The sequence below is a fragment of the Chrysemys picta genome, chromosome 1, assembly GCF_011386835.1.
Source record: "Chrysemys picta bellii isolate R12L10 chromosome 1, ASM1138683v2, whole genome shotgun sequence".
NCBI classification, from domain to species: domain Eukaryota; kingdom Metazoa; phylum Chordata; order Testudines; family Emydidae; genus Chrysemys; species Chrysemys picta.
Window position 1 is genome coordinate 144,503,756 of NC_088791.1, and position 12,890 is coordinate 144,516,645.

The 12,890-nt window shown below is 44.0% G+C and overlaps 1 protein-coding gene across 17 annotated transcripts in view; it reads left to right on the forward strand.

Annotated features, from left to right (window-relative positions):
• Positions 1 to 12,890, forward strand: part of KPNA1 (karyopherin subunit alpha 1) — a 260,914-nt gene that overhangs the window by 106,756 nt on the left and 141,268 nt on the right. For 7 of the 17 annotated variants that reach the window (XR_010598947.1, XR_010598949.1, XR_006175589.2 and 4 more), the window contains exon 1: positions 8,387 to 8,525. The exons of 9 other annotated variants lie outside the window; for them this stretch is intronic. The gene's annotated coding sequence lies outside the window, so the exon portion shown is untranslated. Of the gene's footprint in view, positions 1 to 8,183; positions 8,526 to 12,890 lie in introns of those variants that run through there. One more of the 17 variants, XM_024111157.3, reaches the window with a different exon arrangement.

Consider the following 12,890-nt stretch of genomic DNA (forward strand, 5'->3'; position numbering starts at 1 on the left):
GGATTGCACAGCCCCCTCTCCCACAGTGCCAGCAGATCCAAAAACTCAGGTGTGCTGCAAGTGGGAGAGCATTTGGTGCATGGAGCTGCCATGGTCAGCTGGGAAGATGTGATGTGAGCTGTCATAGATACTAGGACTGGAAGGGACCTCGAGAGGTCATCAAGTCCAGTCCCCTGCCCTCATGGCAGGACAAAATATTGTCTAGACCATCCCTGATAGACATTTATCTAACCTACTCTTAAATATCTCAAGAGATGGAGATTCCACAACCTCCCTAGGCAATTTATTCCAGTGTTTAACCACCTGACAGTTAGGAACTTTTTCCTAATGTCCAACCTAAACCTCCCTTGCTGCAGTTTAAGCCCATTGCTTCTTGTTCTATCCTTAGAGGCTAAGATGAACAAGTTTTCTCCCTCCTCCTTATGACACCCTTTTAGATACCTGAAAACTGCTATAATGTCCCCTCTCAGTCTTCTCTTTTCCAAACTAAACAAACCCAATTCTTTCAGCCTTCCTTCATAGGTCATGTTCTCTAGACCTTTAATCATTCCTGTTGCTCTTCTCTGGACCCTCTCCAATTTGTCCAGATCATTTTGAATTATGACTCTATCCTCCAAAGCAGCTGCAATCCCTCCCAGTTTGATATCATCTGCAAACTTAATAAGCATACTTTCTATGCCAATATCTAAGTCGTTGATGAAGATATTGAACAGAGCCCTGCGGTACCCCACTTGTTATACCTTTCCAGCAGGATTGGGAACCATTAATAACTACTCTCTGAGTATGGTTATCCAGCCAGTTATGCACCCACCTTATAGTAGCCCCATCTAAGTTGTATTTGTCTAGTTTATTGGTGCAATGAAATGAATAAACTCAGTGTCTTTATGAAGACAGAACAGAGGAAGGCAAGCTTGATGAGTATTAATTAAAAGAATATTGAAGCAATGATGGTGGGTTGGGGACAGCAGTTGAAAGATGAGTATAGTACCCCTGGATGAGACCATCCACCATTTGTACCCCAAATTCACTTTTGGAACTGTATGATTCAGAGCTGCTTTTGGAATTTTAACTAACAGCTGTAGCTAAACAGGTCTTTTCCAAGAATCTGGATCTAGTTAGAGTGAGATTTTGTTTCTGTTACAGACCTTGCTATAATCACTCACTTCTTTACCACCTTGAGACAAGACTGGTATAATGAGCACTACAGGGGGTTGCAAAGAGACTATTCAGAAACTGGAGCTAGTGCACAATACAGATGGCCATATGATGAGCCAGCCATAATGTAGCAGCATATAACATCAATACTTCCAGGAGCAGCACTGCTTCCTGATAAGTTGTCCATGCCAAGTAAACAGGAAGTGGAATTTCAAAAATTCCTGGGCCTTTAAAGGGGGAGGGACAGATGCCTGTGTACCTGGGTGCAGGGCAGCGGAGTTTTAATTGCTGACCAGAGTGGTCAGGATGGGCATTGTGGGACAGCTCCTGGAGGCCATTTACAGCAATATAACCAAGCATAGCATCTACACTACCACTTTGCCAGAAAAAGCTTTATGCCTCTAGTCAAGGTGGTTTTATTTTGTTGGGAAAGCTGGAGAGTTTTGTCAGCAGAAGGAGCATTGCAGTGTGTACACCTCCACTGTTTTTTGACGAAATCTGACTTTTGTGGACAAAACTGAGTAGTGTAGACAAGGCCTAATAGTGAGTGTTTGTGTCTGATCCACTGCAGACTAGTCTTATCTCTGCACTGAAGAGATCCTTCCCATTCCTAGAAGGGAGATGCCAGGTTGGTGGTAAGCCAGAAACATTCTGTTAAAATCCAGACAAAGAAGGCTTATATACCTATTCTCAAAAAACAAGTGTTACGATTAAAACTGGCTTAGCAAAACAAATAGTTAATAGATAGGTGCCAATACATGATGCTCATGAAGATGCAGTGTTATTTCTGGGTTTTGTATGATCAATACAACTTCTTGTTGTGTCCAGGACTGCAAAAAGAATAAAGAAACAAGAACCGGGCAACTGCTCTCAAAAGTTCATAAGTGTCACATGAAACTGCACAAAACTGTAAGGCATTTTAACTGTACTGTCCATGGGTCAGATCCTTGTAGGTTTCACTCAGGCAAAACTCCCACTAAGTCAGTCTTAGTTTGCCTGAGTAAACACTGCAGAATCAGATTCTTTATCTTGAGTTTGTGTGTTCTCTGTTCTGTATAGTATACTTTACTTATTCATACAGTTAGATCTTCCAGGTATGGATATGTTATGGATATATATATCATATATGACATGACAGTTTTTGCACACACACCATGTTACAGATCACCATTGCACAGCTGATTAATTTTGTGCAGCTCCATGTGCCATTATTTGTGAATATGTAAATAAGTGCAGGAAATAATGCATATGTTTGCAAATAATTTGCATATGGCCACAAACTTCAGCCTAAGGTCCATACACCTTGTCCTAGGCAGCAACAAGAGTAAGACCTGGAGCTGCACAAACCTTAGTAGCTGTGGGAGGTGGGTGGATGCTAACGAGTGTCTGGGGAATTAGTGTGTGCTGGGCTGTCAAAGAGGGGAAGCTTTGTTTCTGTGAGTGTCTGGATGATAGATAGGTGTGACTGGGGAGCTACTGGAAGGACTAAATGGGTGGAGGTGGCTGGGGGAAGTTGGACAAAAAGTAATGGAAGTTGATTTTGTGGGAGTGTCCAAGAGAAAGATGGGGATGACTTTGTGGGAGATTGAGGGGGTGTTTTGGAAAAGATGGAGGCAGTTGAGTGGGGTGATGAGCAATTAGGAATTAGGAGAAAGCCTTGGGCCAGTACTAAGCCCCCCCCCCTCCCCCTTTCTGTCTAATGTCTCCACTGCTTGCTTTTCCAGCAGGGGAAGCAATGAAACAGAGGCCACTTGTCCATCTACTCAGCAGGCACCACAGTGGCTTCTGGTGGCCAGGGCCACCGAGAGCGGGTTCGGGCCCCGGTGAAATTTTTTTTTCGGGCCCCCCAGCAAGGGTGGACCGGCTAAACAGGGCCGACGACGGAGGGGGGGGGAAAGCCAGGCCCCGGGCCCCGTTCTGGACCGCCGGGCCCCCAGTAATTTGTACCGGATTCCCCCCCTCTCGTTGGCCCTGCTAGTGGCCATGAACTGCACCTGCAAGCTGTTTCTGCAGTCCAGTTGAATGTATTCAATGTGGTCTGCTGGAATGTATAAGGGATGGCCTGCATGCATGAAGGTAACATGAAATGAGTGACATTTGGCAAGTCTACCAGTGGCTAGGAGAGTTAAGATTGTAAATTGGTTTCCAGTACTGTTATGCCAGGAGCCACCAGATGACACTATTATATAGTTTTACAAGTTCTTTTTCTTAAAGTGCAAGTAGTGTACAGTCTTTGAAAAAAATGTTGTATAGGGGACATAATTAAGGTTGAGAAGCACTTTCTGTTTAAAGGACAACTCCTGTAAGTGTTTTAAAATCCATACTGTTCAAATTGCCTTGAAATTTGGATTGCTGCATGGGGTATGGTTTGTGAAAAAACCAGACACCTGACTGACATAGCTATGCCAACCTAACTTTTATGTGTAGACCAAGCCTCAGTGTTTGAGCATAGTGCAAGTACAGGTACCGCCTGTCCATTACAGTGAAAAGGCAGAGTATGAGTATGTGCGTTATGGGGCATCGTTCAAAGAGGGGTAGAGTTAAGGCATGGGCCTTACCTTAACTGTGCCTTTCCTAGTTTTCAGGAGTTTGAATTTTGCTGAACTCAACATTCTGAAAGGGTACAAGCTATCATCAGGCACTCTTAACTCTGTGTTAATGAAGTTTTTGCCATTTAATTAATTTTGTGATGCAGATTCATTTGGGAAAACCTATTGCATAACAGCAGAAGCACCCGTACACTTTTTTTAAAATTTTCTCTAAAGTAAAAGATTTAGCAGATATTTCCATTCTTATCCTCTGTTATACACAATTCCTTAACTATGGCTTTGGTTACCACTCCACTATAATGTTGTAAGTAGTAGTTGACACTCATGAAGATTCAGTATTGTTCTTGGGTTTGGTAGAACTAATAACATTTCTTGTTATTGTTCATGGCAAATCATTTCTTGTTTGCAGAACATAGTGCGAGAAGTAAAAGTATTTTTACTGCTTTATTTCTTCTTTGTAGCTGACCAGAGGCATTGAGGGCTATATTCACAAAGGTATTTAGGCATTATAACTAAAATATAGAAAATATAAAGTAAAAATGCAGTTGCAGAAAAATCCAAAGGTGTTACAGAAAAGTATGGTAACAACGTACAAAGGTTATTTAGAGACTGAAAAATCTCAGAGACGGGCCAGAGACATATTACACTTGCCTCAAATGAACAGTGACATTCAGGAAGCTATTAAGGCTTGTTACATATGCCAAACATACAGGCCAAATTGAGCAAAACAGCCCATGTTGGTGGCAGAGAAAAAATTAGCCCCTGTAGCAAAGTAGGCATAGATTGGTTTATATTGACTGATTATGTATTTGTCCTAAACTATTATTCTCACTTCCCTAAAATAGCCTTATCAGAAGATACTACAGCTAATCTATTTTTGCTACACATAGCATACCTGACATAGCAATGTGTGACAATAGGCCACAATTTAGTGGGCATGAATTAAAGCATTTTACAATGAAGTACAGGTTTAGGCATGTAATTGTTAGTCTCCATTATCCCCAATCTAAGCAGCTGATGGAAAACTGTGTGAAAATAATGAAGTATCTACTAAAATAGGTTGCAGAGTTAGACTCTGATCTGTATTTAGCACAGCGGAATTACAGAATGGGTTACCAATACATCATCGGTGCACCTGCTGACATTTTCTTCAACAGACTACTGAAAATAAGAATACCAGCACTGTTAGAAACTGATGTCACAGTCACTGGGGACTTGCAGATGTATAAAGGGACAGACAAGGCAATAAAATAAAATAATAATATGATTTGGTATCCTGCACGCTGCCATTACTTCATGAAAACAATGCTGTGTGTATCTATGATGGGAAACAAACAGCAGTAGTATTAGAAAAGATAGCCCTGTGGTCATTAGAGGTTACCATTCCCAGATTGACACATGCAAAGGAGGAACAGGTGACAAATCCCAGAATGGAGGGAGCTGTGGGGCACCGAGTCAGCTGTTTTGCTGGAGACAGTCTCAGACAAGCAACAATTGCATCACATTGAGATAACTGAGTCCCAGGACATGGAATAACCAGAACAAGTAGATTTGCCACCTCCTGACAGCAGTAGTGCTGATGCTCCTGAGGAGCCCCACAGATCCAAATGATAGTGCAAGGCACCTCAAAAACAAATTGATTATTTTTAATAAGCTTAGCTATTAGGTTGATAATAAGTATTTGTGTGTGTTATATTAAATTTTTATATTAAATTTTGTGTTGGAAGGGAAGACTGTGGCTTTAAGGGCTGAGCTTTCCAGACAGGGAGTCTGGGCAAGGTGCTATGAAGCTCTTGTTGCTATACACAGCCAGCTGGAATCTGACTCAGAATAAAAAAATGTTCTTGCATGCACCTTAAGTGCTGTATGATAATAACTGAACACCATAGGACATGAGTTATTTCCTGAGATTCTCAGCTTTACTTATTTTTTAAAAAAAAGTTTCTAGCCCCTTATGATTGTAGAGAAAAGTTTGACCATGCGAATCCGAAGCATGCCAACATTAGAAGGCAACTAAAGAAATGCCAACATTTCATTTTTAAATCTCATTTTAAGGCAATATCATGATTTTTTTTGAGGGCTTGAGTCATGATTTTTGAATGCTGGGGTTTGCTATAGTGCATGCAAGCTACCCCTCATGCATTTCTGCAGACCTTAACGTCAGGTGATCAGCAGGACTGCGGAAATGATGTGCAATTGTAGTTCATAACCACCAGAGGCCGCTGTGTTTCCTGCAGACCAGGCAGTCCACTAGTCTCCAGATCACGTATTTTTGGTTTGAAACAACTTTTTGTTTAGAAATTTAAGCTAATTATAGTAAAAAAATTAAAAATGATATAAAGTCAAAATCCAAACAAAATATTTAAATCAACTTGAATCAAAAAAGTTTTTGGATTGTTAGTTTGTGGAATTTTTTGAGATTTTAACTTTAGTCTCAGTTCCGACTAGTACAATTTTTCAAAATCTCAAACATTTTTCTCAGCTCAAAGCAGGACCAATCCCAACTAAATCATCCCAGCCAGGGCTTTGTCAATCCAGGCCTTAAAAACCTCTCAGGAAGGCGATTCCACCACCTCCCTAGGTAACCCATTCCAGTGCTTCACCACCCTCCTAATGAAAAAGTTTTTTCCTAATATCCAACCTAAACCTCCCCCACTGCAACTTGAGATCATTGCGCCTTGTTCTGTCATCTGCTACCACTGAGAACAGTCTAGATCCAGCCTCTTTGGAACCCCCTTCAGGCAGTTGAAGGCTGCTATCAAATCCCCCCTCATTCTTCTCTTCTGCAGACTAGATGTAAGCAGAGTCAGGATGAGCTCTACCCTGACATCTGGTGGTGAATTATGGCGAGTGTGGAAAAGAACTCCAGGGGCTGATCTTGTTTGCATAGGCACACCCACTCGCCTGGCATGAAACAACAGCAACTCAAAGTGGTTACTTTGGCTGGTGTGGGATCCCCAGTTTCTTTGTTATTGGGGCAGGAAGAATAAAGTTTTGTTACCCTGATTCTGTGAATCAAGGGCAGTGAACCTGTTGTATGACAGAAGGACTGAGTGAGTCCTTCACCATTACCTAAGTAGCACTTGCTTGACAAGGGGCATGGGTTACAAAACCCAGTAAATAGAGAGAGGATGGGGATAGGTATTTGTACAGGATGGTGTGGGCCTTTCTCTGAGGGGTTGAAACACCAATTGCACTACCTCCTCTCTCCACTGTTGAATATCAGTGCTAACTTTGATTCCATTAGAAGTCTAGTTACAGACTGCTGAACTGAATTCACTTTGGGCCAATGGTGCACTAGCACTGGGGCTCCCCTGCTATGAGCTGAAATTGCTAAGAGCTGAAATCATAAAAGAGCTGAGATCACTGAGGCTGTGTTAACTAGTGGGGGAGCCTGAAGCTATAATGCTAAGCGGCTGGTGGAGCAGCTAGCAAGTGGAGCCTTGCGGGACGGTTGGAGTGGAGCTGAGCGACTCACAGGTTGGTGAGCGGAGTGGCTGGAGGAGCAGCTAGCAGAGTGGAGCGGAGCCTTGTGGGAGTGGCCCAAGGGACGGCTGAAGTGGAGCAGAGCTGAGCGGCTCACAGGTCGGTGAGCAGAGTGGAGCAGCTGCCAGAGCAGTTCTTGGGACGGTGGGAGCAGCTCACGGGACAGCTGGTGGAGTGGAGCGGCTCGTGGTGAAGGCTGTGGCGGAACCCCATCGGCCTCGGATCACGTAAGGTGCCCCTTAACGCCCTGTGTGCCCCCCCCAAACTCTGGGGCTGCACTGACCAGGGACAGAGACTTTGGGGGGTTGTTGGACTTTTGGGACTTTGGTGATCCTTGGGTTGCTGGTTTCAAGAACCCAAGGGAAAGGACACAGCCCAACTTGCTGGGGTGGGTTTTTTTTTTTGCTCATGGTTTGTGTTATGAATCCTGTTTGTGGTGTTTTTTCCAATTTAATGCTGATGTCGTTTACCTCATGTTATTAAACATTTTTTTGTTACACTCAGACTCCATGCTTGCGAGAGGGGAAGTATTGCCTCTTAGAGGCACCCAGGGGGTGGTATGTAATTGTCCCAGGTCACTGGGTGGGGGCTCGAGCCGGTTTTGCATTGCGTTAATGAAGCAGAACCCCTAGATACAGAACCCGGCCCTTGTTGCTGCCAACTTAGATGGGCAGAAGGGTTACATAAATAACCCCAGTTCCCTCAGCCTCTCCTCATAAGTCATGTGCCCCAGCCCCCTAATCATTTCATTGGGGGGACTTCTTGGGGTGTGTGTGTGTGTGGGGGGGCGCTTGGCAGTAGCTCTGCGACCTTTGCCGACCTGCTTTGTGAGCCTGAGGCACCCTGCGTGGGGCAGGGGTGGAAACAGCCGGCGGCGCCAGTCACCAGCGGAAGATCAGCCTCAGGACAATGACGCGGCCGAATCCCGGCGCGCCGCGCTCACGCGCCGCTACTCCGACCCCCAGCGACAGTTCCCGCAGCTGGCGCGTGGCCGCACAGAAGCGGCGCGCTGCATTCTGGGAAGCTAGTCCTCTCGGCCCGGACATTCCGTGCGGCCGCCTCATGCGGCTCTCGCCGGGTGGGGTTGGTTGGTACATCTGCTCCGCACCGGGCGGCCTGGGGACTCCCCACCTGGAAGGACTCTATCTCCCAGGGGGCCGTGCGGCGGGGCCGGAAACTACGCGTAGGAAGGAGAGGACAGCCGCGCCCAAGCGCAGTGAACGCTGCTGCGGCGGCCAGCTCGGGGCAGGCGGGAGGGAGGGGCGCCCGCGCGCGCGCGCGCGCGCGCGCGCCTCGGGCCCGAGAGGAGAGACCGCGGGCTGGTCCGGGTAGAAGGTAATTGAGCGGGGGAGGGCGTTGGCCCGGAGGGGGGACCGGGCACCGTGGCTGCGACCCACTGGCGGGGCTGGAACGGGGAGTGACGGGCGCGTGAGGGGATCCCGGGGCGGGGCAGCCGTTGGGTGAGGCAGGGAAGAGCCAGGGAGCGGGGCCTGTACTCGGGGCGGCGGGGCTGGGATGCCGGGGGCAGGTGGGGGCAGGGGCGCTGGAAGGATTTGTGTAGTGGGGGAGTTAAGAGCCTTTGCACCAAACTGTAAACCCTGCATAGGATGGGAACCACTTCACCCCCAGCACGCTATGGGCTGAGGGTGTGATAAGGGGAATGACTCCACCTCATTTGTAACGGGGACCTGCTGTGATGGCCCCGTGGGAACCAGCCGCTAAAGACTGGGTAGGCTGTCAGTGCTTAACTTACGCCCCTTTCAGGTACAGCGTGCACTAGTAATGGTTGTGTCAGGTGGGATGTGTGTGTGGTGTCATAATAAATGGGGGAGACCATAGTTGAGGTTGCAGCAATATTCTATGGTAAACTTCGTGTTTAGCTGCCACATAATTTTGGCTTGGGAAACTGTTAATGATATAACGTTGCCAGATTTATATTTAAGTTTGAGAAGACTGCTAAATTTGAAGAAGGTTGCTTTAACTACTTTTCAGTTACAGGCCATTAGATTTTTTTTACCATAGGATTGGATACTGAAGGATGGGTTTCAATTGCTTGCTGCCATTTAATTCCAAAACTCCAATTTTTCACTTTAAAATTGTTTAGTTTAACTTTGAAAAGCTGAATTATTTTGGTGAAGGAAATTGACTAAATGTTTTTTCAGCTTAAAATTTGCAACTTTTTTTGAAATGGAATATGTAAAAAAAATGTTTTGGTCCATATATCTGGTGACATGTTCAAACTCTACTTTCTAGATTGATAAGGAAAAATAGCCACCATAACTGTCTCACATTAGGGTTGTTTGAAGGATCACACACCTAGCAAAAGAGCCCACCACATTCATAATTCACATTTCAAAGTTAACTTTGATTGTGAGTTTCAGAGCTCACCATAGAGAAACACAAGGTTGCATGGAGAATTTTAAGCACAGCCAATAATGCATTGAATGAATTTAGGAACTCTAAGATGAAAGGTAAGCGTATGCCATAGAATGGAAATATTTGGCTCAATATTCTGCAGATTTCACAGCTAGTACAGGAGGATTGGGGTCAATAGTCTCCCTTACTTTCTTTGCTAAAACTTCAGTTTCCTGGCAACTTTCATAATGAGCAGTCCTTCTCTTGCTTTGGTCATTGTTGTTAATCGTGCGAAGCACCTTAGGAAGTTAGACATTGGGAGGCTGCAGTAGTAGGACCCATAATACCATAGAAGAAGCCTCAAGTTGAGTATCTCTCCAGAGGTGGATATCTTCATTCTTGCCATATCTTTTCATAAAGATTCAATAATAGCTCCATTTCCTAATGGAAAGCAATAGCCATCTCTGGGGATTAAGGGGAGCATCTGTTTTCCATTTATTTAGACCTAGTATCTTTTTCTTATTCCAGCAAATTATCTCTATTACCAATCCTGTTTAATATGAAGTGCCTTTTCTTTCCACTAACTATCTACATGTCTTCCATTTGTATTTTATTGTTACTGCTCTCTTTGTAGATGTATTCATGCTCAACCATGTATATTAGTTGGTGTCTGCTACAGACCACCAAATCACGATAGGTGCATAAGGAGGCGGTTATCCTGGTTCCCTATCTATAATGTGCAGGAAATAAAAACTGTCTGATTATGGGGGTCTTGAATTTGAGTGACATATGGTGGAGTCTCATGCTGCCAGAACTAGCATATCCTTGGAGTTTCTAAACCAGGGGTCGGCAACCGTTCAGAAGTTTTTATCAATGACCTGGAAGAAAACATAAAATCATACTGATAAAGTTTGTAGATGACACAAAAATTGAGGAAGTGGTAAATAATGAAAGGGACAGTTTACTGATTCAGAGTGATCTGGGTTGCTTGGTATACTGGATGCAAGCAAAAATGTGTGTTTGAATATGGCTTAAATGTATATACCTAGGAACAAAGAATGTAGGCCGTACTTACAAGATGGGGGAATGTTATCCTGGGAATCAGTGACTCTGAAAAAGGCTTTGGGGTTTTGGTGGATAATCAGCTGATCATGAGCTCCTGTTGAGACACTGTGGTCAAAAGAGCTAATGTGATCCTGGAATGCACAAACAGGGAAATCTCAAGTAGAAGTAGAGAGGTTATTTTACTTCTGTATTTGGCACTCATGCAACAGTGCTGGAATACTGTGTCCAGTTCTGTTGTCAACATTTCAAGAAGGATGTTGATAAATTGGAGAGGGTTCAGAGAAGTGCCACGAGAATGATTAAAGGATTAGAAAAATACATATTATAGTGATAGTCTCAAGGAGCTCAATCTATTTAGCTTAACAAAGAGATAAGGGGTGACTTGATTACTTTCTAGAAGTACCTGCATGAGTAACAAATATTTAATGATGGGCTCTTCAGTCTAGCAGAGAAAGCTATAACAGGATCAAATGGCTGGAAGTTGGACCAATTCAGACAGGGAATAAAGCATACATTAACAATAAAGGTAATTAGCCATTTGAACAATTTTCCAAAGGTTGTGGTAGATTCTCCATCAGTGACAATTTTAAAATCAAGATTGGATGTTTTTCTAAAAGCTCTATTCTATGAATGATTTTTAGGAAGAGGTAAGGCTAGACACTAGACAAGAGGTAAGGCTAGACACTAGATAATCACAATGGTCCCTTCTGGCCTTGGAATCTATGAACTCTGTTTGGGTGGTCTTGTCTATTGAGCTCTGTTGTTTTTTCTTAGATAACTGAGGGATTGTCTACACTAGCCCACTGTTCAGACTATTTCGTGTGTGAATGGCGGTGCACACCAAACTGCTGCACTCTAACTTCCCTGTGTGGAAGCTGTGGGTATGAACAAAAAAGTTCCTAGTTTGCGTTAATGTAGTCCTTGGCAAAAAGCTTAGTTAACACAGAGATAAGGATGCCTGGTGATATCTCGTGCCCTTTCAGAATGTCGAGTTCAGCAAAACTCAGACTTCTGAAAACCAGGAAATAGAGAGTGAAGGTAAACACCCATACAGTCTTAACTCTCCCCTCTTTGAGTGATGCCCCACAGTGCCCATATCACACAGTCTAGCATTCTGCCTTTTCACTGAAATGGACAGGTGCCACCTGCATTAGACCTGTGCTCAAACACTAAGCCTACTTCCCCACAGAATACCATACTTGTAAAATTTAATAACCATTTCATACCCTTTTACGACTTCTTCATATTTGCACCCAGGTTACCACTTAGCCCTTTGCTATCCCCTGCTCATCATTAAATCCACAGACTTCTCTCATATCATACCTCTCTACTGACAATATCTATTTCAAGAGGACTCCAGTGCCCTGCTACTGACACACCCTTCACAATTCTGTATTGAAATGATCCAGACTGGAACCTCGAGGTATACAAGCACTTCTTTCTTTTGATAACATGCTGGGGGAGGGGCGCACGGGGGGGGGGGAGGGATGAGGAGGTAGAGCCTTGGACCCAGATGTCCTCATAACACAATCACAACTCTTCCAAGCTGCTCCATCATTCAATACAGCTACACGTAACACAATGAATGTAGCTGGAATGCATGCAAATAATTCTGAGTGGGTATTGCCAGCTCCAGGGTGGGTAAGTTAAGATTGTGTGGGTGTTTACTTTAACGCTGTATTTCCTGGTTTTCAGAAGTCTGTTATGCTGAACTTGGTGTTCTGAAAGGACATGCACTATCACTGGGCCACCATAACTCTGCATTAATGAAGCTTTTTCAATTTAATGTAAATACTAAGCCCTCAACTAGGATATTGTGTGTAGTTCTAATTGCCCCAGCTGTAAAAGATATAATAGAAATAGAAGTGGGTCCAGAGACAGATGAGTAGTGACTGATGAGATTGAGACTGCTTAGAAGGAAGGCTAGTTAAAAGGAATATGATAAAGGAATTTAAAATTGGGTGGCCATATTTACCTTTTGTCAAAATACAAGAAAAAGGTGGAATTCAATGAAATTGAAAAGCAACACATTTAAAATTGAGATAGAGGGAAATACTTCTTTACACAATTAATAATATACTTATAGAACTTGGAGTCACAAGAGAGGGAGACCAAGCACCTTGTAAGATTCAAATAACAGGATTAGACGTTTATTCAGAATAAGATTGTCATGGAAGTCACGGTTTCTGTGACTTTGAGAGACCTCTGTGACATTTTCTGCTTCAGCCCTGGGTTGACGGGGCTGGAGCTGTCAGTCGTCAGGGACCCTGGAGCTGTGTG